Source organism: Talpa occidentalis, unplaced genomic scaffold (genome assembly GCF_014898055.3).
Source record: "Talpa occidentalis isolate TD23 unplaced genomic scaffold, MPIMG_talOcc4v2.1 talOcc4.2, whole genome shotgun sequence".
In the NCBI taxonomy this organism is placed as follows: Eukaryota; Metazoa; Chordata; class Mammalia; order Eulipotyphla; family Talpidae; genus Talpa; species Talpa occidentalis.
The window spans coordinates 87858161-87883416 of NW_023602073.1; the positions used below are offsets into that span (position 1 = coordinate 87858161).

At 37.5% G+C, this 25256-nt stretch overlaps 1 protein-coding gene across 7 annotated transcripts in view; it reads left to right on the plus strand.

Moving 5' to 3' along the window:
- The first annotated feature begins 7558 nt into the window (after window positions 1–7558).
- Window positions 7559–25256, plus strand: part of MEI4 (meiotic double-stranded break formation protein 4) — a 262395-nt gene continuing 244697 nt past the window's right edge. For 6 of the 7 annotated variants that reach the window (XR_005127057.2, XR_008553256.1, XR_008553257.1 and 3 more), the window contains exon 1: window positions 7559–8017. The gene's annotated coding sequence lies outside the window, so the exon portion shown is untranslated. Of the gene's footprint in view, window positions 8018–9207; window positions 9269–25256 lie in introns of those variants that run through there. The other variant, XM_054698969.1, reaches the window with a different exon arrangement.

Below are 25256 nucleotides of genomic sequence, written 5' to 3' on the forward strand. Positions count from 1 at the left end.
TTATTTTTTTCAAAGATTTATTTATTATACAAGAGCTGGGGTACAGGCCAGACGCATGGGAGGATGAGAGGATTCGCCAGAGACAGAGCAGGGAGCAGAACAGGCAGAGGAATGAAAGCACTGCTGAGGGCAGCAGCAGGCACAACAGGAGAGGTCTGCTGCAACACGTGGGTATCTCCCTGGCTGGCCGGTGATCGAACCCACGCTGCAGAGGCTGTGGACAGCTTCAGAGTGCTGCGCTCAACCACTGCAATGTGCAAATAACTGCTTTTGTTTATTCATGGTGATATGTGTATGTATGCTCATGCTCTCCGTGGAGATAATTTTTCTCACATTACGAAACTCCTCAATTAATATGGAGAACAGGCTTCACCTGCCCTCTTTTTCTTGCCATGATGCACTGCACCATCTTCTTTATGAAGAGCCTTGCCTGGACTTAAAAATAAAAGTTTGGAAATAAAGTGGTTGCAATTTTCATTCTCATCTTTTTAATACTGGAATTTTAAAAAATATTTATTATGCATACAAGAGCTGGGGTACAGGCCTGAGATGGAGGGCAGGGGGAGGGGGAGAGGATTCACCAGAGACAGAGTAGGGAACCAAACAGGCAAACTGACTGAAATACACTGCTGAGCGGAGCAGCGGGTGAGACAGGCGAGGTCTGCTGTACCATGTGGGTTGCTCCCTGGCTGGTCGGGGATAGAACTGTGCTGCAGAGCATAGAACTGGTGTTGCAGAGGCTGCAGATTGCTTTATAGTGTAGTGCTTAACCCCTTGTGCCATGAGTCCCTAATATTGGATTTAAAGCCTGCCCTTGATCTTGTCTCCTTAAAATATAAATAAAATTATTACGTAGCTTTTTAAAAATAGCTTTTAGCTCCACTCTGTGTGGCTTTGATTTTTAAAATCATTCACTATGCAAATTACGGTAGATATACTCCTTCAGAATTCAACAAGTCAAATTCATTCTGCTGTTTAGCCTGCAAAATTTTGTTAGCACACAAGCATGCCCATTTACAGCCGCTTTTGTACTACAGTGGCAGAACCAGGTAACTACAGTGAGACTATAACACCAAAAGCTAAAATACTTATCATCTTGACCTTAGGAAAAAAGCTTGCCAACTCCTAGTCCCTATAGTAAGCCTGGAGAAAATTTCTTACAGGGTTCCTGAAGTTACAGAAAGCCTTTTCCTGTTTTTGAATCCCCTGCTGGGAGAGCTGGTGGTTGGAAATTCAGGGCTCTAGGGTGTTGTAATATTTACAGATCTGAGTGTTTGAACAAGTTGTTCCACCTCTCCAAACAGTTCACCATAGTGGGCAATTAGCATACATAACTTTTCTTTGCTGTGCAAGGAAGCTTTATGTTGAAAATGTTATTGTGTGAATGCTGCTGATGTGAAAGTTAAGTATTTAAGATGTCAGAGGCAGATTTTTCAGCACTTAACATCAAATAAACCATCTTTGTAAGGCCCAATGCTAATGCACCATACATTTCTTTGCATTTAATTAGTCTTCAGACATCTACTCAATACTTAGCTTTCTGATGAAACCCAGTTAAATTTGAAATGTCAATATTTTCCTGTCTACTTCCACATCATTCTTTGTACTAATATACTTGCTATCTTTTGTCTGTCTGATACCTTTTATTGTATTTATTTTCTAATATTATATTTGTTTCCACAGGAAAACCACCTCTATTTTATAATACTAGAGTATTTATCCCTTGAGATCAGATTTCTTCATTAATTCTATCTTCATTTCAGTCTCAAGCAAAGATAAGTAATTAAATAATCCCCCAACTTTTTTTCTTCTCTTCTGATTTCACTTTTGTAAATAAAAATGGGCTTTATATATACAAGAATTACTAATTTATTATTTAACTTAAATATATATTTTCTTGCCTTTCACATCTAAATTTAACTCATAAAATAGAATTATCTGATGTATTTGGATAAAGCAGTTAGCTTTTCAGGTTGAAACAAGTATTTCTATCCCCTGGTTAATTGATTAAATCATAACTAAATTAGGGGCTTTTAATAAATCCCTACATATAAAGTGTGACGGGGGCCTCCCCGGTGGCGCAGCAGTTGAGCGCTGGGTTGCCGGCAGCCTCTGCAGCGCCAGTTCGATTCCAGGGCGCCCAGCGAGGAGGGTCCCACATGGCGTGCAGACCTCTCCTGCCGCCCGCTGCTCCCCTCAGCAGTGTACTTCATCAGTCTGCCTGTTCTGTTCCCTGTTCTGGCTCTGGTGAATTCTCTCACCCTCTCACGCTTTTTTTTTTTTTTTTAAAGATTTATTGATTGATTGATTGATTGATTTATACATACAAGCACTGGGTACAGTCAGAAGTGCGGGGGGGTGGGGTGAGAGAATTCACCAGAGCCAGAGCGATCGCACTTCTGACTGTACCCAGTGCTTGTATAAATAAATCAATCAATCTTCAAAAAAAATAAAAATAAAAAAAATAAAGTGATGGGAAAAATGGAGGAAATATTATTTTTAAAGCTCTATTTGGTTTTGGTTTTGTTTACCCCTCGTAAAAAGATAAATGAGCCAATGGAGAGAAACCACCCTTATTTCACATGATGGGTGAAGGGCAGAGCCACGTTCAAGCAGAAACTTCCAAAGGAAGGCTACCCCAGGGAACGCGCCTCAGCCATTTCTAATCTCTTTGATAAATGCTACTGCAGTTCAAGTTTCAGAATCAATTGGAGAGAAATCTGAAGCAGGGCTTTTTCTGAAGCAGTGGCAGGTCTGTTCTAGACAGGCATACATACTAAATCAGAGTTTTCACATTTCATTGCCTGGAACTAACTCAAACTGTCAGTAGGTGGCCAGGTGTAAATAGTGCAGTTAAGATGGAAGATAAGAAACAACTTGAGCTGCAGTATAAGATACTGGAAAATAATTTGTAGATCACGTTCTTGGACAAATCACTAGGAAAAGTCAAATTAATGAGAATAGTAAGAAGATTAAATGCTAAGTGTGCAGACTGCAGGATTAAAGTGGAACAAACTACTAATTAGGTTATATCAACAACAATAATAATAACTGGAGTGAATCTCATTTAATTTGTTAACTTGATTTTTAAAAAGTCACTAATGTATATGCGTTGTCAAGGCTTAAAGGTAACTATAAAAAGTAGTAAATGTCTTTTATCTGAACGTAAAATCACCTGATTATCTTCTATAGCTGGAGGGCCTAGCTCCACTGATTTTTATATCTCTAATTTTTTTTCTTTTGTGCCACTGAATTTTAATAAATAGAATATTTATGTTGATGTAGTCAACACTTAGATCTCTGCAACATAGTGCAGGATCCATAGGTACGCTCTTTTACAGGAAGGCTTAAGAGTTTATCTGGTGGCAAGAATACATATTCATTCTTTCTCTCTTTCCTAGGTGGTTCTGAATTTTGTCAATCTAAGGCACATATTTAGACATATATTGTGCCTTAAGGTTCATTTACTCCAAGCTTTTCGTATTAGAGATGAAGAGAGGCCCCATGATATTTAATGAATCATTAAGGAGGAGCGTGATCTCTTTAAAATAAAACTTAGTTTAAAATAAAACTCTTTAAAATAAAACTTTCTCTAAAATGAATTTAGAGAAAATTAGATTTTAGTCCTAACTCTAAAAACACAATTTTATTAATGTCTTTGAAGCTCAGTTTCTTTCTCTATAAAGTAAGAACATAAAATACTCTCTTCCCCCCCCCCCGCCCCCTCCCCAAGGAGAAACTTTCTTTTATTTTTTTCTAATCCTGCAGCCAGCCTTTGTAATTTGAGTCTTGGAAACTCTATTTGTTCCAGAATTAGTTATCAGATTAGAATCCATAAACAAAGACATCGATGCTTAGCTTTTCAGTTTAATAGGCAAGGTCTCAGTGTTTACACTGAAATGATTTGAAAGTAGATATATATGTAGTTTGCAGTACATGATGTAGGCTGGTTCTTTTCCAATACCACTGATACCCATTTCCCTACTGGAAAAAGACCCTCTACAATTGGGAGTGAAGAGAATTAGAGGGTAAACAATGCTTCTTGGAAGTTAGTCTGTCTCCTGGAAGCCTGCCATCTCCCTAACTCCAAGAAGGTGGGTATAATAACAAAAGGCTTTTAAGTGGGTTTGAAGGATCACATAACTACGCTTTCATTATTGGACTTCTTAGGCATTTTGAATCAGAAATCAAACTGATTAAGAGGAAAGACAGGTAGAAATTTGTTCATGTGTTTGACTGTCAAATGAGTACTTGTATTAGTTTCCCATTATCACTCTAATAAATTACCACAACTTAAAACAATACAGATTTGTTCTTTCATAGTTCTGTAGGTCAGAAGACCAAAATGAGTCTCGTGGACCTATATCAGGAAATCGACAGGATGCTTTCCTTCGGAAGCTCAAGAGAGGAACATGTTGCTGAAGCTGTTTCTTTGGTTAGTGGTTCCTTTCTCCATCTTCAGTGAAGGCAGTGTAATAGCTTTAAATCGCTCTCAAACTAATTTGCCTGGCTTTTCCAATGTGTAAGCATCTTTGTGCTTAGACTAGGGTCATGCAGATAAACCAAGATAATTAAGATTATTGAGACACTTATTTTAATCACATCTGCAAAGTCCTCTTTACCCTGTAAGGTAACATATTCACAGTTCTAAGGACTGGTTTGTGAATACATTGTGGGCCATTATTCTGCCTAACATACTACTTGTGTGTGTGTGTGTGTGTGTGTGTGAGAGAGAGAGAGAGAGAGAGAGAGAGAAAGGAATAACACACTTCATAAAAATTCATTTTAAATATTCATGTTTCCATCCTTCAGATTAGCAGTTAGTTAGTAAAACCACTTATTAAACCACAGGACTCTTGACTACTTTCTATTGCATAAAAGAAGTCCCCCTTAAATATCTAATGCATTTGCTTGATAAAATATCAGAATGAGACTATTTCTGAGATGATTTTCATTAGATTATAGCTACTAAGAACTAAACATGAAAACAAATAAGCATCACACTGTGAACAATGACCAGCCCTCTTCAGTTTGATATCTGACTTCCTTCACTACCTGGTCCTAGTCTATTTTTCTAGTCAACCCACTGTTTCCCTTCACTCCTTCAGGTCAATAAGTTCAGTTTTATTAAATCATCTGTCATTCATAAAAAGCATCTTTCCCATGTCTTTGTTTATGCCATGCCCTTCACATTCAAGGTAATTTGAAGGCCCCAAATCCTGGCCATAGAACACCATGCTCATATTTTGATGCTACAGTTAAGTCTTATCTCTCCGATGAGAGTTTCTAAGCTACAGTACACCAAAGATTGTATGACGCTCTCCTTTGGCAATTCACACTATACAGTATTTGTGTCCCTACTTTAGAATTTTTCTTTTATTGCTTTTTTTAATATCTGACTTCCAGCGAAAATTGTGTGTCTCTGGAATCTTAGACACAGTTTTAGTCACCATGATATTCCTCACTTTGAAAGGGAGGTAAATAATGTAATGTATTAGGTGATCAACAAATATTCTTGAACTGAAATGGAAGAGGATGCTGGAAAAGACAAAGTGAATGCATTTTAATGAATAGAATATATTCAATCTCAAGAGGTTTTTTATTTATTTATTTGTTTGTTTGTTTATACATGCACTGGGTACAGTCAGAAGCGTGAGAGAGTTCACCAGAGCCAGGGCGGGGAGCAGAGCAGGCAGAGGGACCGAGGTACACTGCTGAGGGGGGCAGCGGGCGGCAGGAGAGGTCTGCGCGCCATGTGGGACCCTCCTCCGGTGGCTGGGGAGCAGCCGGGGATTGAACCGGCGCCGCAGGGGCCACGGGCAGGTGGGCAGCTTCACAACCCAGCGCTCAACCGCTGCGCCACCGGGGAGGCCCCCAATCTCAAGAGGTTTTACAAATGCTTTCTTTTTATTCTAGCAGATCCCAAATAAATAACTAAAATGTCACTACAGTTTTGATTCCATCATTTGAAAATTAGCTTAAACTGTTTCTCAAGTCACTATTCTCAGAGACTTTGTACTGAAGGATATAATTTCAAGCAAAGCACTTAGAAATAAGTTGATGAACCTATACTGGCATGTAACAAGAGACAAATTAAACAAGAATCTGCATCAGGGCCCCTGCTGGTATATATGTGTATACAAGGGGAAAAATGCTTTCAACTAGAGGACAGAGAAACAAAACAGTGATATTTGAGGGGAGTAAACTGTAATATCAACTACCCCACACTGCTGACAGCTGTCATCCAACCTATTCACTACATCCACTAGAAAAACAAAGCCCCTGAGCATCTCTGGCACCTTAGAGAATGACTCCAAAAATACTGTAAATAAAGTGGAAAATCAGGATCACCTTTTTGAGGGAATGATAAGTGAGTTTTATGCTAGTTCTTATACAATAGCTTTCTGATTCTCTGTGTTCAAAAGTATTCTGGAGGCACATCAAAGCTCAGTGGGAAAGAGTGTCAAGAGAAAACTGGCATTGGTAGAGGTGAGGGCCAGCTAGTTACTAGGGAGGCACCTGCCAAAGTTTTTATTTGACTGTGGGTACTTGGATCCTAACTCCAGGGGAACTAAACACGTGATTAGAGAATCTAAGGACCAGCCTCATCCTACCCTGTCTCCAGGGAGGGGAGAGGGACTGGAGGTTGAATCAATCAACAAACCAATTATTTAATCAACCATGCCTATGAAATAAAACCTCCATTGGAGAACTTCTGGGTTCTTGAACGTGGTGCTGGGAGAATGGCTGCCACAGAGAGCATGGAAGCCCAGAGCTCTTCCCACATACCTGCGGTTTGCATCTCTTCGTTTGGATGTTCCTGAGTTATATCCTTTTATAAGGTTTCCCTATTATCTAAAAGTTCGAATATTCCCATGAAAGCTTTGGCAAACATTGCATAAAACAAAAAAACAACTACCATTAATTTATATGGAAAAAAATATTGAGAGTTTTCAGACCCATATTTGAGTAGGTTAAAAAATAACCTAACAAACCATACCAAATAACACATAACACCTAAAACAACACTAACATGTCGTAAAAGCAGTTATAATGAGATAAAAACACAACCCTTATAAAGTAGAAATAATATATGTACCTGCAGTTTCACTCACCAGCACAGAGAAGAGAGCAAGCACCCTGGAAGCTGACAGGTGGTGAGTGAGGCTGTGGCGTCAGTTTGGGGTGGTGGGAGGACAGGAGAACCAAGGGTGGGAGACGCAGGAAGAAGGTCATCTGTTAATATTTCATCTTCATCCGAATCCCTGGGGTGGGCAGGCCACTAACATCTACCCCTTCTCCTACCTGCCTGCCTGTTTCAGAGGTCGCAGTGTCTCATCTGCTGCTGCTGAGGAGGCCAAGGTGGAGGGCGTGAAATAGACGTTTCTGGTTGACTGCTTGGCCTCGCACATTTCATCATCAGACAATTTTTGGAAGGCACTCAAAACACCCTGCTTCAAGCCTATGTTTCCTTTGAAAATTAAAGTCATTACAGCTCTGTCAATTGTAGTAAAAATCTCCTGGAAGAGCTTCACTCCGCTCCTGGACAGCGTCCTTGGCCAGAGGAGAAAAAGAAGTCAGTTTCACTTTCAGGCCTTTCACTGTTATGTTCACTATGGATTCATATTCGTTGCTTTTGCAATTGCCTCAGCTCTTCCTCTGCCAGTTCCTGGCCATGGATTCCAAAACCTCTTCAACATCATCTTTGTCAAACACCCCTTGATGTTGAGATGCTGAGTGTAGTCCCTGGCAGAGCTTGTGGGTGGGCGCTGCACCCGAGGCGTGCACAGGCCTCTCTCGAGTCTGCCGTAAAACAATCCGCTGAACGCTGTTACGGCGTTTCAACTTTTGTCGTAAAAGGCAAACGCGGAAGTCGAAAAGTGTCCTCGAAAAGTGTCCTCGAATTTCTCTCATTAGGAAAAACAGGTGGTGATATAGTTCTCTCACAAGAAGGAGAAGTTGAAGCAATTTTTGAAAAGCAGGAGATACCTGTCTAACAAGCCAGTAATCTACTATAGTAAGTAATTTTTTTTTTCCAAATAGACAAGCACAAGTCATAAAGATTCGTGATTATCAGTGAGAAGGTGGTTTGTGGAGTAGGTGAAATGAGTGAAGGTGGTAGGAGGTAAATATTTCCAACTATAAAATAAAGAAGCGGGCCTCCGCGGCGGCGCGGCGGTGCAAGGAGTTAAGACGAAGCTATGTGCAGCTACTGCAGCAAGCATTTCGATCCCTGGCTGAGGAGCTGACCCTCATGACACAGCAGGCCTCGCCTGTTTCTCCTGCTGCACCCCTCAGCAGTGTATTTCAGTAAATCCACCTGTTCTGCTCCCCACTCTCTCTCTGGTGAATCCTCTCACTCCCCGCCCCCCCCCACACACCTCTGGCCTGTACCCCAGTTCTTGTATGCATAAATAAATAAATCTTTAAAAACATCTATTTCAGAGTTATATGTCAGTTGCTATTTTGACATACATTCTGATATACTCCTAAATTTTATTATTCTAAATTATCAGCATTTCCCATTAGCCTATACAAATGATTTCTCACTTTATCAACCTCACTAAGCTTTACCAAAGCCCACTTCTCAGTCACCCCATACAATCCAGCACATATGAAAATTATTTGTGTAAACAAATTCCTCTATTAAAAAGCTTTTTATAATCTTCATTTTAATATTTCATGAAGCAAAAAATTATCTTGACTGGTAATAAGACTTTCACTTTGATGGCATCTATAACCACAAGCACTCCTAAAGAAAGTAAGGGAGCTTAACAAGTAAAAGATTATAAGACTAATTGGCCCAGACCATATAGAAAAAAAAGATATAATGAAGCAAAAGGAATACTCACTAATGATTGGGAAAGAATACACTGCATTGCTTTGGGATATTGAAATACGTGGTAATAAACCTTAGCTTACTGACAGTGAGGATTTTCAGCTTAGACAGAAGGGTGAGGGGATAATTCAACAAGATTTAGTCATGGTTTTTTTGACAAGAAGAGTTGTGAAAACACATTTTATATAATCAGTTCATATATCTTCTTTCCCATTTCCTTAGCACAGAGGAGAAAAAGAACTAATTAGTAATACTGTACTTTCCTGAGAGACATATGTTGAGGTCAGTGATTAATGATTAATTATAGTTGAGAATATATTGCTAAACATTTCAGTGCTTTTATTTTTATCAAACAGTGGAGATTGGAAAGAATGTATATTGATGTTCATTTCAAAACTAATATCCAGGAAAGAATGCTATGTGAGAAATGTGAGTATGAGCTATTGATTATTTCAAAAAACATAATAAATTAGACTAGAGAAAATAATAGAATGTATATAATACTACAGCTAAAGTTATTTGAATGAAAATTTGATAATGGTCACAGAAACTCCATAGCCCCAAATATCAACTCTGAGATTCTACTTCATTGACTTGAACTTTACTGCATATCTTTGGGCTAGTCAATTAAGTTTGTAGATATAAATGCATTAACTTGAGCATTACTCACCACAGGAATTACCTAACTCTTCAGATGATTATTTAAGACCTAGTGCCATTGAAGTGCTCCTCTCTCTCTCTCTCTCTCTCTCTCTCTCAAAACTGCTGTTTGGACTACACAAAGGTCTTGATACAAAAAGTGATAATTTTTATGTTCTATTTATTGAAACTGAGACCTGACACAGTTGCATATCTCAAACCCCATTCACATTTGAATGCTTAAACTACCAATATAACATACCCAATTTATTTATGGGTATTTTTAAAAGATTTATTTATTTATGTATAGAAGAATTGGGGTGTAGGCCAGAGGTATTGAGGGTGAGAGGATTCACCAGAGACAGAGTGGGGAGCAGAACAGCCAGATCTATTGAAATATACAGCTGAGGGGAGCAGCAGGAGAAACAGGAGAGGTCTGCTGTGCCATGTGTGTTATCTCCCTGGCTGGGGATCAAACTCAGACCTACCAGTGATATGCTGAGACTTAACCCCTAGGGCCAGTGAGGCCCTATTTATGAGTATTATTCTATTTGAAAAGTAATCTCAGCCACCAGGGACAGCCCAAAGAGAAGGTTGGCTAGAAAGAGGATTTTACCACTAATATTACTTAGACTTGCTGGAGCATAGTATTCTTAAAAAGCATCCTGACTTCTATGTGTTTGTTACCATTTAATATTCTCTGTAGACACTGCCTCCTAGATTGCCTATATGTAGGTGGACTGCTCTCACTGCTCCACTCCCACCCTCTGCTCCTTGGTTTGTCAGCAGCTGTGCTTTAGAAACAGTATCCCCATTTTCAATACAATGGTGGTACTTTGCCATCTTTAATTACTGAAAGAAAGGTGGGTGGTTGCTGTGAGGAAGTAGATGCCAGGAAACATGAGGTAGGAAGGGGTGGGCATGAAGAGAGAGAGAACATTTATATAACTTTGATTATAGTATATTGTTATAGCTGTTTTATTTTAGTAGTAGTTAATGTCATTAATCTCTTATTGTGCACATTGTTATGTATGTATATCCATGTATAAGAAAAATCATAGTATCAATTAAACTTTATCATAGGTGTGTATCTATGTATGTATAGAGAAAAAGGCAGAGTATATATAGAATGCATTACTATCCAAGGTTGTGTACATGATAAATGGTGCTTTGCATTGCATCACCTTGGCCAGTCTGATTGTGTACATATACTGGAGGTCTTACAATGTTTCCCACTGGATTAGGGAGTACTGTTCTAAGAGATACAGACCTGTAGTTGATGTGCCTACTTTGAAAATGCAAGTTCAATTGCATTGACCGCCAGTGAAGTCTCCCAGACTAGAAGACCACCCAGAATTGTTCACCTTTATTGTAGGAGGTACAGCATTTATTCACAAACTTTTATACCGATTTGTATGGACTTAGCTTGGGAAGATCATAATTAATTATGATAGACTTCTTTTCTTTTTCTTTCCCCTCTTTTGTTGTTGTATAATTTTTATTGCTTTTACGTGTAGTAGCAGCAGCAGTAGTAGTAATAGTAACAATAGTGGTGGTAGTAATTTGACATTGTGAACCATGCAGTTTAAATCAGACTGGCCAAGGGGATGCAATGCAAAGCACCATTTATCAGAAATTATTCTGATTGACAATGTTCACAATGGCCTGAAGTTTGATAGTGCTTTCTCAACTAGGCATACATTAAATTTACACGATAACACGGTGGAGTTGATATTTTTATTTTCATTAATATTCCTACTTTAGATGTGAGGACTGCTTGCCTTAAATCAACACAGCTAATAATTTGTAGAGCAATGACTTATACATACAGTGCTCTTTCTACATTATTTGTTATTTCTTCTTTAAAAGAAATAAGGCATTTAATACATCTATCTTTGCTTGATATTTCTGCCATTTATATGCATGATATTTGAATATTCAAGGGAAACTGAGTATCAGAGGTCATGTTGACTTCTGGTTTTAGTTGTAGAATTAAAAATAGAGACAGATAAAATATACATGAGGCTAGAACCTTCATCCATGCTAACCTGTTCAACTCATTTTACTTGCTATGATTCATACAGCCCTCTGAGGAGCGCTATGGCACCCAGCCAGCCTTTGTGATAGGCTTCAGGATGTCTGCATCCTGCCATTAAGTAGCTCCTCTACCCTCCCCTCAATGAATAGACTAATCTGCTTAACCAAAATGGCAGAGTGTGATTTCTGAGCCTCTATCGTAAAACACATTTTCATGCTTTCTCTTAGCTTATTTGTAACATGTCATCTGCCATATGATGAGGAAGCTCAGCAAACCACTGATAACATCTCATGGCAAGGAGCTGAGGCCTCTGGCCAATAACCAGCACTAACTTTCCAAGGATATGAGTGAACCAGCTTGGAGTTAAATTCTCCAAGCCCAATCAGTCTTCAGATGACTGCAACTTCCTAAGGGACCCCAAACCAGAGCCACTCTGCAAAGCCACTCCTAGATTCCTAACCCACAGAAACTGTATGGGATAATCAATATTTACTATTTTTTAAGCCATTAAGTTTTGAGAGATGTTTTTATGCATAAATGGATAGTTAAATCAGACAAGAATCTGGAAGGACTAGTTCTGGACTAGTTTTTATTACTTTGAAAATATCCAGCTGTGCTGCATTCTTAGAACTGACAAATAGAATTAAGATTCACAATAAATTACATCTACTAAGATAAACACTGTAAAATTCTTACAGATTAAATATCCAAATAAGGAAGTGCATTTGTTATTATAATAGCTGACAAGACTTTCTGGTGCAAAATGAATCTTCTTGATATAAATCCCAATCTAGAAAATTCTCTTTAACAACTAGTGTTACCACAAAGTTCCCATAATCTATATTTATTTGGCTCCCTATATTATGTCAGCTCATATATAGCACTTAAGTTAGAATTTGGGTGTCCTAACCTTGCTGCTCACATGGTTTCAAGGTAACCAACAAATCATAATGACCAGATTTGTCAATCTGAAATAACTTACCTACAGGTATAAAGCTATAGCATATACTGTGAAATGACTGGGGGGGAGATAAACAGGGGATTATTATATTTAGTGGAAGGGATTGGTCAAGTGAAAAAAATGCAATGAAAGTTAAGTAATAGATAAAGCATTTTAATAAGCAATTTTAAGACATTGAATGAAAAATTGCTTATAATAAATAAAGGGGATGCTCTAAAAGCTAGGAAATCTATAAAGAGAGTTACAATAGAACATCACAATTATACTACAATACTTTAGGGGAAGATAAAAATACAGAATAATACTAATATCTAGTATATAGAGAGTAATTTATGTGTTGTGTGAAGTGCTTTATATGTATTAATCATAGTTAATCCTCAGGAATGAATCTTTAGAAATTCTTCCACATCTAAATTATTCTCAGCAGCATACAAACATTTTGTAATTCCTCTCATTTAAAAACAAAAAACCTTTCTTGAGCACATATTTCCCTAGCTACTACCTCATTTCTCAGTTTGGGCTTATATCAAATCCTGAGAAAACTGCCTATATTTGTTGAGTCCAATCCCTAGAGGGCTTGCAAGCGCTCGCTCTCTCGCACGCACTCACTCTCTCTCTCTCTCTCTCTCTCTCTCTCTCTCTCACACACACACACACACACACATACACACACACTCACACATGCTTGCTCGCTTGCCTTCACATTTTACAAAGGCTTTCACCTATAGCAGTCCACCCAAACTGCTCTTGGCACTTGTCAAAGTCATCAAAAATCCCTACCTGCCAAAGTCATTCACTCAGTTTTCAATAATCAGTCTTATTTGACCTTTCAACAACACTTAATACATGTGATTCTTCTCTCCTTGAAACACTTCACTCACTTGGCTCTATGACACATAGTCTAGTTCTCTGCCTAAAGACCATCCTATCTCTTTTTCAGTGCTTTTATCTCATTCTTCCTAGATATATTGGGTTACTGTTGGGCTCAGTCCTTGAGTGTCCTCTCTTCTATATGCATTCACTCTTTTGGTGTGCAGACCGAGGGTCACCATGTAGGTTCCCAAATTTGCACACTCTAAAGGGATCTGGCCATCTGTGCACCCAAAGGAAAAGCGGACTTAGTGTGAAAGAACTTTATTTAAATAGGACAAATGTGCACAGAGAGAAAAGAGAAGAAATGACAATAGTTTCCCAATAAATACCCAAAATCACCTGTCTCTTTTTGGGTAAATATCCAGCCAAACAGAGCTGGCCTGATGTGGGACTGCTGTGGCCTAAAAGCGTGCCACAAGTCTAAGGAAACTTCTGGCTGGAAACCATAAAAAAAGGGCTGGGGGATGCAGCCAGGAAAATCTGGGGCCAAAGGAACAAACTCAAAGTACAAATTAAGTTACTGCCTGTCAGTGTCAGCCTCCCCATGTATTTCTCATACATTTTACATGTTTCTCCTTATGTTTCTTCCCATGTCCCCCAAGTCCCTAGTGCAAGTACAAAGTGGAGAAGCAAGAAAGCCCTTTTCCATATGTCTCCACTGTGTCTCTTCAGAATCTACCTGCCTATACCTGGCTGCTCAGTTCTACCCACTAGTTCACAGTAGCTGGTCCATGGTGGCTGCATTTAAATAGGTATGGAGAACACATATTTAATGCCTCCACATTTTTTGGAGATGCTTCTGTTATAACTTCTGCTAGTCTCCCACTGTAAGCACCATCCATTCATTGTGGGCATCCAAATTTACACTTAATTGTCGACTCTCATTTGAAGTCCAGACTTGTATGCAAACCCTCACTTGATTTCTTTTAAATGCCTCAATCTCAACATGTCCAAAACTGAGCTTCTGATCTCCACAAATGTTAGCCCTCCCCATTTCAGTTGGTGGAAACTCATTTTTTTAAATAGTTATTTAATTTAGAAGCCTTGGAGTCAAAATCTATTCTTCCTTCTCTTCTAACCTTTATACAGTATACCAGCTTACCCAGTTGATACTACAGTAGAAATATATTCAGAATCTAACCACTTTCCAACTCTGTAGTGCCGCCTTCTGGTTCATGCCACTATGTCCTCTCAACAAGATTATTACAATGGCTGCATAAGTTTTCAATCTTTGCCAACCCAACAAATTATCCTAACAGAGTAGCCTGCTTTCTTTTATATATGTATGATCATGTCGCTTCTCTGCTCGAACATTCTGGTGCCTTCACTCAGTCAAATGAAGTTTTGACTTGATGCCTCAAGTTTGCCTTACCTCCTACTTCACTCTCCCTTACCTATAGCACTTCAGCCACAGTTACTTCTGCTTCTCTAAAGATAGCCACTCATGTATTTTCAGGGCATTACCCCTTACATCACCTATGCCTGGATACCCCTTCCCTTGGATATCTGCCTGGGATAGTCTCCCCCTCTCATCAGGATTTAGCTTAAATGTCTCATTCTTGGTGCATGTGATGCAAAATTCAACCACAGTGGTTTGAAAAAGGAGTTTATTTGTTTCATGAAACAAGGACTTTGAGGTTAAGCCACCCAGGATGATTATGATTGCTTGAGGAAGCCACACTTAATATGGATTCAAAGTCTTTCATTCAAATAAAACATAAAGCAAAGTGCAGGTTTGTTTATGTAGATTAGTTTTAAAAATTATTTTCAGTTAATATAAAAAGAAAGTAATGTTTGATTTTCCTCTTCATTTGAATTTTCCTTCTTACTGAATGAGATTTTGAGTTTTAATTTTGTTATCCATTATGTTTTCTCAGCTACCAAAGTTGTCATCAATGAGTGTGTCAAATATCTTTTAAATTCTTCACTTTACTTACTGAATCACTAAGCAGAATAGCTAAGAAAGAGCCCGTGACAAGCTATTAAAGACCATTCTTTAAACCATCAGTTCTTTATTGGAACAATCTTTCTATGAAGAATCAAAGTAGATATAATATCATTTATAGTTCTCAAAATTTTTTGTAAGCTCTTGTGAGAGATCTTGTCAACCACAATGCTAAAATTCTGACACAGAATTTCCCTGGCCAAGATCTTGATACTGAGCTTAATGTCCCTCTCCCTCCTCATAATATTTTTCGTTCTGGTTTCCTCAGGCCCTTTCACCTATGCTTTGAACCAGAAAATGAGCTAGCACTTATCACAGACATAATTATTATTACTTTCACAAGGAAAACAGCTCCAACCTTGTATGGCAACAGAAAAGGTTCTCTTTGCCTTCTTGATTGCAGTGATAACTGTTCACTCTGGAAACTGTTTCCTCTGGCAAGTTTACTAGCAAGCTCCTGAAAAGTTAGTCAGTCAGTCAGTCAACATCTTCCTTCTGCTCTGAATGGTGATATGTGTTCTCATGTGGTAATCAGATGACAATCAAGAATCAATAACAATGACTTTCTCTCAGTCACTAGACTACATTAACTGCTGACTAAATCCATCTACTGGAAGTCCTATAGGACCATTATAATCCTCATGTGCCAGTCCAGTGATCTCCCTCACTCCTAGCCCACTCTACTTTCTCCTGTCTATACCCCAATCTTCAATTTAGCCCAATTCAGTGCAGACATATATAAATATTTTTTTTGGGTACTGGCCCCAGAAACTACTCTAAGCTTTCCCTATACAAACCTCAAAGCACTTGGTCTGGAGGGGTTAACAAACAGAAAATGACTTAATTATATGAACAATAGCTTAATTAAATTAAAGAAAAATAGGATATTTGTGTATGCAGGAGTATCTGAAGTATTGCCTTTCAAACGTATGTAGTCTATAAAGTGACTATAAAGTAGACCAAGAACACTCAGCACACAGGGTTATTTTTAAGGATTTTACACAGAGGAAACATCTAGGAGACATAAAGCATTACCCTTGCACTTAAATAACACTGTAAGACAAAAGGGATATACAATGTATCTTGGGGGGATGGTTAGGGGAACAGGGGACATCAATCGAGGTAGAGGAGGAGCTATGACAAATAGCCAGAGCCTTTGCCCATCCTAATGTGAAGATTCAACATATTTCTGGGTGTGGAGAGGCTGAAAATGTTGGGAAATGTATAGCTTCTCACAGATGGCTTCAGTACTCATCAAGATCACCAAGAAACTTAAAATATCTTCTGAAGCTTGCACTCAGTGGAGAATTTGGTACACATCATGTCATAGTTGGTATTAGTTTATGCAGATATCTCTAGCTTAGTGCTACAGTGAAAATCATCATATTTTTATGGATATTCACTATATGCCTAGCTCTGGACCACAGACTCTAGGAAGACAATCACTTATGATCTCCTTTTGAAAATATTCATTCATTCACATAAGGTTCCGAGCCATTATGCAATCTGCGATATTGTGATATATCTGTATACATGTGAAGAATAAAACAGTATAACTACAAAGAGAGAAATTGTGTAAAGGGCAAGTAAAATGCAATTCTTCAGAGTCAATATGGAAGTTTAACTCTAATAAGATCTATGAAAACACTTTTTACAAAAGAAGAAACCCTACAAATGCAAGATCACAGCAGTGGTGACAACAGCATATGTCTTTTAATCCTGTGTCCTTGATAATACATTTTAAAATTTCTAGCACTTTTAATCCACATTTTATATTTCTGCATGTTCTTTGATATCACAGATGTAGCATATTAAATGGGAAAATAAGGATGTAAGAAATAGGAAAGCTAAGAAAGGGAAACCAGTGATATCAGAGAGATTAAAAAAATGTAGGTGTGTGGCCATTTAGCAGAAAGCTGTGGTAGTTTAAAAAGCTCAGTGTGGGGTGTGACTTCCCCACATACATTCTTTAACTGTCTGTTCAAAAAGCTGTGGTTTCTGACCAAGAGAAAATATTCAGTGATTTAGAAAGCCCCAAAGAGAAAAGAATGTTTTTGCAAACTTCTGAGATAACACCCTGCCAGAGGCTGCCTTTCCCAAGCAAGCATCCATCAGGCCCAGACTCAGCCAGATGTCCATCAACAGTGCACTGGGCTCACTGTTCACACGCAAAGACTGAAATTGTGGCAATGAAAATAATAGAGACAGGAAAAGTAATAGTTTGTCTTCAGGCCAAGTAACTCTCCCAACCAGATTAAATTATATTAGTTGCAATACTTCGCATTTGTTAAAATATGTAGGCTTTTTCTTTGTTGTTAAAGATTTATTTATTTATCTATACAAGCACTGGGTACAGTCAGAAGCGTGGGAGGGTGAGAGAATTCACCAGAATCAGAGCAGGGAACAGAACAGGCAGACTGAAGAAGTACACTGCTGAGGGGAGCAGCAGGCGGCAGGAGAGGTCTGCGCGCCATGTGGAACCCTCGCCTGGCAGCCGGGGATCGAACCTGAACTGCAGAGGCTGTGGGCAGCTTCGCAACCCAGCGCTCAACCGCTGCGCCACCGGGGAGGCCCAAAATACATGGGCTTTTAACTCCAAAGCTGAGCTGTCAAGAAATTAGTTTATACTGAAAACAGATTGGTTTTCTTGATTCCTGAGACCTACTTACTTCTTAAACATCAGTACTTCCTAAATGGAACTAAAATTTTGACAGAGGATTTGGATTGGCCCCAGTTCTGGACTCTTCTTTGAGCCACTCTCACAAAGAAGTACAATATTCCTTCAGAAAAGAAGAGATAGGGTATATTTTTCTCTGGAGCCTCATTAGGGAATAATAGATGAGGTAAAATTGCTCCTGGGCTGGTCTCATTTGTTTCCCTCTTTGGAGTTGTATTCCCCTAGTCTACTGTTTGTAACTAAAGACAATCTCCTAATTTTTTTTTTTTAAGTAAACTTCCTGAAGCTGCAGGTCATATTTGGGGAATGAGGAATTCCATGATACTAAGGATGTCATTCAGTGCCATTGTTATCAAAATTATATAAATTATATAGCTGAGTTTTTTCTTATCCTACTTCACTGGATTTTTCTTTAGATATCTCCAAATTCTCAGAATATTTTTAGAAATTAAAAAACACTTATGTGTCACAATATCCTTCTAACTGGAGGCCATGTACTATTAGTTGTGTGTTTGTATTACACCCTTATTCATTTCTCTCACACTGGTGTCCCTTCTCCCCAATAGTGCCCATCATCAATTTATTCTTTATTTTTCATCTCTAATTTTATGATTAATATTTTGACAGGGTTACCTGTCAAAGGCCACCAGTAACTTCATTAACCAGTGAAATATTAATAAACCGTTTTATTCTATCTGATGTGAAAAGTTCCTTTAGTATGGTTATTTTTGTTGAGGATTTTGAACAAACTCCAAATCATTCTATATATTCAGCATTCTGACTAAAATTGGTGTCGCCTATCTACCTGTTGTTTTATACACCTGAAACTTGTATAAAGCAATGTCACTTCAATAAGAAAAACAATTAAAAGAAAAACGCTGTAAGTGCAAATAGAATGAAGATTGTTTGAGATGAAAGGGATGACATGAGAGAATGACTGCAGTGGTAGTTGTGACTCAATTACAAAACAATCAAACAAGGAAATAAAAAACAATAAAATCCTACTCCTATGAAATAGAAGTTAACTTGAATCAATTAGTAGGGGTTAAACTAGCAGTACATTAGAGTAAATTTAACTACTTTCGATACTAAAAGACTGTTAAAGAAAAATATCACAACTATGTATTTTTTTTATTCCTATGCCAACACAATTAGGCAATGGATTTATCTTTGGACACATCTCAGTACTTAATTATTCAAAATGTTTACTTACAGACACAGAACAGAGATACCCATCAGGTACTTGAGAAAGAACTGGGCTCCAGAGCTATAACCAAAAAACAGCAAATTTTAAGATGCAGTTGAGGTGATGTCAAGACACCCCCACTTACTCCTCTCGGTCCTCCTTGAATGATTATTACAGAATGTAAAGCTAGTGTAACTTTCACAAAACTTGCTCATGCACCTCAAATTTTGTCTCTAGCATTTAAATGCATTGTAGCTTTTCTCCAGTTGGAAAGGAGAGGAGCTCCTTTTTATCTCAAGTAAAAAGGACTAAGAAATCTGTAGATAATGGGAATTTTAGATATTCAGAAGTAGGCAGCAGATGGTTTCAATCAATTCTTTGGAAGGACTAGGATTTAATGTGAAGGATGCTACACAAAAAAGTTTCATCTAAGCAGATAATAAGTCCTCTAATCAGAAAGAAGCCTTGGTAAACGTGAAGCACACTCTCCCATGTTCTTTATTTCTTTTTTAATATTCATCTTGAATATTTGAGATTTGGGTAATAGAGGCACTACCAGATCTAATATTTTGACCTTTCTTTGAATTTAAAAATAGAAATCTCCTACTTGGTATGGCTCCCTGTATTCCTTTAAGTGAAAAACTGAAAATAAGGATTTTTTAAAAATGTAGACTGCAGTCACATTTAATTGCATTTTATCTTATGCTTCTCTAACTTTGACTATTATCCTTAGCAAAAAGCTTAATAGCATAATTACATATGAAATATTAAGAGTCCTTGCCCCCTTTGTAAACTCACATCTTCATCTGATACATTTCAAAAAGTGTCATTAAGTTACACAACCTAATAATTATTAGGGTTTCTACTATAATTCAAAAAATCCAAGAAAAATATGCAACATTTTCAGAGTACACTATTTCTAACTTTGCTAATCCCTAAAGGCAATAACCCAAATCTTTAAAGATGTTAAAATATTTGATAAAGCCAGTTTTTCATAGATATTTATAGATTATGGAAAAATAGATAGATTTTATTATATTGCATGTTATATACCTAATGAAGAACTACTAAAATACAAATGTTACTTTTTGGTAAAAATAGGAAATACTAACCTAAATAAAAATTCATATCTGACTCTGTGTACGAAACTACAATCCAGTATATCCTCCCTTTTACTGAAAAATCACTAGACTACAAAATTTACTTTTCTTGTACCATTTGTGTGTGTCCAAAAAGTATGCTCTCTCTTTTTGGGAGGGTTTTACCTCCTGCTGACAGATGTGTTTATTGTCAATTTCAAGTTGCTTTTTAATGTTGCTTTATCTCTTGAAAATAGTCTTATCTCAAATACAGCGAATACGTTTTATATAGTCAGTTTGCCTTCTTTGTACCACTTACTATTCTGTCATACTTCCTTCTGTGACAAACATAAGATAAAGTCTTCCCATAGTCTCCACTCATCTTCTTACTCTTCTATGCAAATATTTAGGATTGAACTGTATATTTTCTACAAACATAAAAAAGCTGCAAAAATAATTCTACAACAGATTTGTCTTCAGTGTAATTTCCTGGGTTTCTGAGTTACATCACTGGACAGCAGCCCATAAGTAAACTTTAATATTCAGGAATCAAAAAACTATCATTAAAGTATGTATTGGAATACATACTAGTCATAATCAGTACTTTATACAATAAATAATGTAAACTTTTTTTAGCATCAGATGAATTTTACAGTGTTTCACTTTATTTTTATTAATGAAGCAATCAAGCACTTACAAGGGTATTTTCATATTTCACTGGAGTATTTTTAATTGAGAAAATTTGCATTAATTTGAAATCTAATAATTTTCATATCATGAATTTTATCGAGTCAACTCATATAGACTTAGCTCAACTTGTGATTTTTAAGTATTTAAATTGTTGAACTGGTGCTCTCCAACTGGATAATAGACAGAAACTAATTTTCAATATGAAATATTACATTATAAAAATGAAAAGAAGACATGACCATGACCAAAATTAAAGAAAGAATTATACAGCTGCCCCAATACAATGTTCATGTGCAGTCTAAATAGATTTTAAATATAAAATAAGGGAGAATCAATCCCTGAAATTGAAATTGAAGTGATGCATTTAGGAATTGATATAAGTAAGGGAAATATAATAGGTTTGGATATATTATTTATAGAGCTTAGCTGAAAAGTAGCTATACAACTACATCTACTAATTGCTTTCAATTGAATGAGCTTATCAAGATACTAACATGTGTAAAGAAATAAGACTTTTGTGTTAAAATGAAAATGCATTTTTTCTTCATGGCAATAATTTACTTAATAAAATGTCAATAAATAGCTCAAAACATATACCCTAGCTAGATAAGATTTTCTGTTTTTCGATGAATGTGGTCAACAAGATAGCAGTAGCTACTCAAATAGCATTCTTGTGTCAGAGAGCCCAGTTCTTCAACTGTGAATGTATTTTTGATCCTACAGTGGTTTGTTTTAAAACTTAGTTAATCACTAGTTAAGTGCAATAATTAACATAGCAGGGAACTTTTTTTTTTGCTTCATCATTTTGGGAGAAATTAATCTAGCTTGTGATCTTGGTTCCATCAAAAAGGCTTTTGTTATCCATTAGAAAGTCCTTTGTGAAAATAAAATAGTTCATGTCCAACCTTCTTTGATCCTTTCTCTCTTAACATAGCATTCTAAACCCATAGTGTTTTTTCCTCTAGCCAATGTCATTATCCATGCCATTCTCTCATTTCTTCAACTTCTTTCCCCCCAAGACTATTTAGCCCTCTGGCTCAACTATATACTCCTTAATGTTGCCCCAAAACTCATTCATCTTGCTGAGCCAATATAAAACACACGTATGCTTCTTTTCTTTCCTCTGAAATTCGGACCAAAATCCACATTTTTCCGAAACATTTGATTTCTGATGATTAAGATAGATGCACCTTAGTTATTTTCAATCCCTGTGTTCCATGTTAATAAGTACCTGGAAATTTGCTAGAAACCTAGATCAAATGGTTGAAACTGTAATCCTAGAATAAGAGTGTTTGAGAGCAGTGAAAAAATATGATAATATTTACTGAATTATATTAATACATAATAATGTCCCTAAATTGTAATTTGCAATCAAAACAGTTGGTGGCACCTTTGAAGCAGTTTGTTTTTAATCAGTGTCCCTGTTTCCTATAAATTGTTAGACAGTTACACTAATAAACAAAACCCTCATAATTACATTGATTTAAATATATTCCTGATGTTCCAACAATCCTGGGAATGAATAAATACAGAATAGCAACTGTGTTTTAAAATAACATCACTTAGTATTCACATATCTTTGTGAATAACATTTTAATCTGATATAATATTTATTTAACCTGATATAAATTTTGTTTTCTCTTAAAAGCAAATCAGGGGTTCCTTGGAAAGGGTATTTCTTACTCAGATATGAGATCAGACTCTGTAAACACAGCAGCGCAAGGAGGATTGAAGAGACTTATTATTAACCTCTGAATTTGTCCCCGATCTAGTAGATCCTCTTTCCCATTACACTGTTTCTTGACTTAAACTTCCTACTGCCTCGGACCAGCACAGCAGTAGACGATGAGGCCACCTCAGGGTTGAGAGAAGCGTGCAGGGTGGTCAGGGCGTCGGTGAAAGAAATGACAAACAGACACACTTCAAGAGTGAAAATCTGAGTGTAATTTTCTTTGAGTTTGTGACCAGTATATATATGTTTTCCAAAAGCACAGGAACAATGAATATCAATGAAATCAGCTTGCTCATGGGCTCAGCCTATCACCAACAGGGCGGTGATCTACATCTGGACTCAGCCTCATTCCTAAGTAGATAGACCATTAGTTTTGTTTTTAAACTATATAATCGCATTTTTTATTAACTACTTTTTTACCTAAACTATATTTTAATTATTACAGGGTTTAGTAATGTTTCATTTGAGTCAGCCTTGTTTTAAGGATTTCATATGATTTTTTAATTAACAAGCAATGACCTTTATAGAAGAAAGAAGGAAGTTTAGAAAGACAATAAGGGATTAAAGTTTGTAGTTCTAGAAAGATGGTATAAGGTTTTTTAGCATTCTTGTAGTGGTTCCTGGTGGTCGTTATCTTTTGATAAGCTTCTGTCTTTTCAGGGAACTTTGCTGTACTTCCCCTGCTTCGGGGTGTTTTGCTGTTCTCCCGCTGCGCGCTGGTTGCCCAGCGGGACCTAGGGACAGTTAGCCCTAAAGGTCACTGCAGGGGGAGGTGCAGCATCCTACTATAGAAAATTATTCTTCAGGGTAAAATATTACAAAATCTGTGTAATTCCTTTAAAGGGCAAACATCCTGGATAGGTGTAGCACTGAGGTTTATTCATATTTAACAATAAGATACGTTTAGATAAAAGAATATAAATATTGATTATATAATTAGATATTTGGGTAAGGTTTTACAGTTTTTGTTAGAAGTGGTGATGGATGATAATCTCAATTCATCCTTCAATTTTAAACCAATTGTGAGGTAAATTCATCCAGATGAAGAACAGACTTTATAGAACTGAATTGAGAATATGTTTTGACCAGCCACCAAATACAACTCTGAATACTTCAGCATGAGATTTCACCACCTACTCCTTAACTACTCAGGAAGTTAAAACAAGGAATAATGGAGGGGCATGTACTATTCTATTAAGCAGTTATAGTATCCAAGATAAATAAAGCTGGAGACGAATTTAAGTGGTAAGGTGAGATTTTAGTCATTATATCAAAACTATTGCCAATGGGAAGAGGGTCCGGCTTGAACTGAACAGAACTGCAGTTTGTTTAGGGTGACTAGCCTTTTTTTTTTTTTTTTTTTTTTTAAAGATTTATTTATTTATTTATACAAGCACTGGGTACAGTCAGAAGCGTGGGAGGGTGAGAGAATTCACCAGAGCCAGAGCAGGGAGCAGAACAGGCAGATGGACCGAAATACACTGCTGAGGGGAGCAGCGGGCGCAGCAGGAGAGGTCTGTGCACCATGTGGGACCCTCGCCAGTGGCCAGGGATCGAACTGGCGCTGCAGAGGCTGCGGGCAGCTTCGCAGCCCAGCACTCAACCGCTGCGCCACCAGGGGAGGCCCTAGGGTGACTAGCCTTTTAAAGGGTAAATGAGAAAGTGGGATTTTGACCAGTCAGGAAACTGAAAGATTACTAAAGCTTGGTCAGTGTAAATGCCAATTAGGGTAGCTGTACTTTTACCTGAAAGTATGGAAGTTAGGATTCTCTCCTCCCAAGGACACTGAGAGACAGGCCTTGTCCTAAATTATTTCATTTCAAAGAAGTGGCTTGCAGGTCTTTGAGAAAGATACCTCTGAGAGACAGAAAAAGGATTCACAATTGTAAGCCTTTTTTAATAAATGTTCTGAAAAAGAAGATCATGGGCCTATCTCAGGTGCTGCCTAGAACAAACAGTATTCTTTTGATAGCCTTTAGCTTGTCCAGATGAAACTCAAAAGAGGACCTGCTGGGTTGTCCTGGGAACTCTGCGGAGGCTCCCTGAAGCATGTTAAAGTTTGGCCAAGACCCTTAGTGTACGTGTTTGAATGTTCTGCAGAGAGATTTTCAGTTCTCAGTAGCCCACAAAAAATGCTCAGAAGGGGCAGGACTCAAGCATGCTCTCTACCTCTGCCAATTGCTGGAACAATGTGAGAGTTTTCTTGCCAATACCAGAAGACAAATATTTCTGTTCTTTGGAACCAAGCAGGGTTACAGGAAGAGGGTAGAACAGAACATCTGTTCTCAGATAGTATTGAGTTAGCCAATAAGATGACCAGCCATTTACCTATAGAATTTGAAAAATAATATTCTGCCTTTTATTTTTATTATTTTTTAAAGATTTATTTATTTATGCATATAAGAGCTGCCATTCCTCAACCAGGAATGGCAATGCCTAGAGATATTTTTGTTTGTTTCATTCAAAGGAGGAGGATGCTCCTAATGGCCGTCAGCAGGTAGAGACCCAAGATGGTGCTGTGGGAGAGAAAAATAATGTTCCTTCTACCTTTCTGATTTCTTGATTGAGATTCCTATAATTTAAGACAGGTTAACAAG